This window comes from Phaseolus vulgaris, chromosome 11 (genome assembly GCF_051622355.1).
Source record: "Phaseolus vulgaris cultivar YP4 chromosome 11, ASM5162235v1, whole genome shotgun sequence".
In the NCBI taxonomy this organism is placed as follows: domain Eukaryota; kingdom Viridiplantae; phylum Streptophyta; class Magnoliopsida; order Fabales; family Fabaceae; genus Phaseolus; species Phaseolus vulgaris.
The window spans coordinates 55,272,501-55,275,000 of record NC_143508.1 but is presented as its reverse complement, the minus strand read 5'-3'; positions in this window follow the sequence as shown (position 1 = coordinate 55,275,000).

Genomic DNA, 2,500 nt, shown 5'->3' with positions numbered 1-2,500 from the left:
GGCACACCACCAAGTCACAAAATCAAGCCAAAACACCAAAATCTTGGAACTTGGCTATGCACCAACCATGCCAAGATCAATTCCTTTTGATCCCAAACTTCTCCCACATCACTTTGAAGGCATTTGTGAGGATTGAGTCCAGCCAGTTTTCCAAAACCATGATTTTCGTTTTTCACCAAAATCACCACCAAGTCACAAAATCAAGCCAAAAATCCAAAATCATGGCACTTGGCTATGCACCAACCATGTCAAGATCAATTCCTTTTGCTCCCAAACTTCTCCCACATCACTTTGAAGGCATTTGTGAGGATTGAGTCCAGCCACTTTTCCAAAACCATGATTTTCGTTTTTCACCAAAATCACCACCAAGCCACAAAATCAAGCCAAAACACCAAAATCATGAACTTGGCTATGCACCAACCATGTCAAGATCAATTCCTTTTGATCCCAAACTTCTCCCACATCACTTTGAAGGCATTTGTGAGGATTGAGTCCAGCCAGTTTTCCAAAACCATGATTTTCGTTTTTCACCAAAATCACCACCAAGCCACAAAATCAAGCCAAAACACCAAAATCATGAACTTTGCTATGCACCAACCATGTCAAGATCAATTCCTTTTGATCCCAAACTTCTCCCACATCACTTTGAAGGCATTTGTGAGGATTGAGTCCAGCCAGTTTTCCAAAACCATGATTTTCGTTTTTCACCAAAATCACCACCAAGCCACAAAATCAAGCCAAAACACCAAAATCATGAACTTGGCTATGCACCAACCATGTCAAGATCAATTCCTTTTGATCCCAAACTTCTCCCACATCACTTTGAAGGCATTTGTGAGGATTGAGTCCAGCCAGTTTTCCAAAACCATGATTTTCGTTTTTCACCAAAATCACCACCAAGCCACAAAATCAAGCCAAAACACCAAAATCATGAACTTGGCTATGCACCAACCATGTCAAGATCAATTCCTTTTGATCCCAAACTTCTCCCACATCACTTTGAAGGAATTTGTGAGGATTCAGTCCAGCCAGTTTTCCAAAACCATGATTTTCGTTTTTCACCAAAATCACCACCAAGCCACAAAATCAAGCCAAAACACCAAAATCATGAACTTGGCTATGCACCAACCATGTCAAGATCAATTCCTTTTGATCCCAAACTTCTCCCACATCACTTTGAAGGCATTTGTGAGGATTGAGTCCAGCCAGTTTTCCAAAACCATGATTTTCGTTTTTCACCAAAATCACCACCAAGCCACAAAATCAAGCCAAAACACCAAAATCATGAACTTGGCTATGCACCAACCATGTCAAGATCAATTCCTTTTGATCCCAAACTTCTCCCACATCACTTTGAAGGCATTTGTGAGGATTCAGTCCAGCCACTTTTCCAAAACCATGATTTTCGTTTTTCACCAAAATCACCACCAAGCCACAAAATCAAGCCAAAACACCAAAATCATGAACTTGGCTATGCACCAACCATGTCAAGATCAATTCCTTTTGATCCCAAACTTCTCCCACATCACTTTGAAGGCATTTGTGAGGATTGAGTCCAGCCAGTTTTCCAAAACCATGATTTTCGTTTTTCACCAAAATCACCACCAAGCCACAAAATCAAGCCAAAACACCAAAATCATGAACTTGGCTATGCACCAACCATGTCAAGATCAATTCCTTTTGATCCCAAACTTCTCCCACATCACTTTGAAGGCATTTGTGAGGATTGAGTCCAGCCAGTTTTCCAAAACCATGATTTTCGTTTTTCACCAAAATCACCACCAAGCCACAAAATCAAGCCAAAACACCAAAATCATGAACTTGGCTATGCACCAACCATGTCAAGATCAATTCCTTTTGATCCCAAACTTCTCCCACATCACTTTGAAGGCATTTGTGAGGATTCAGTCCAGCCAGTTTTCCAAAACCATGATTTTCGTTTTTCACCAAAATCACCACCAAGCCACAAAATCAAGCCAAAACACCAAAATCATGAACTTGGCTATGCACCAACCATGTCAAGATCAATTCCTTTTGATCCCAAACTTCTCCCACATCACTTTGAAGGCATTTGTGAGGATTGAGTCCAGCCAGTTTTCCAAAACCATGATTTTCGTTTTTCACCAAAATCACCACCAAGTCACAAAATCAAGCCAAAAATCCAAAATCATGGCACTTGGCTATGCACCAACCATGTCAAGATCAATTCCTTTTGCTCCCAAACTTCTCCCACATCACTTTGAAGGCATTTGTGAGGATTGAGTCCAGCCAGTTTTCCAAAACCATGATTTTCGTTTTTCACCAAAATCACCACCAAGCCACAAAATCAAGCCAAAACACCAAAATCATGAACTTGGCTATGCACCAACCATGTCAAGATCAATTCCTTTTGATCCCAAACTTCTCCCACATCACTTTGAAGGCATTTGTGAGGATTGAGTCCAGCCAGTTTTCCAAAACCATGATTTTCGTTTTTCACCAAAATCACCACCAAGCCACA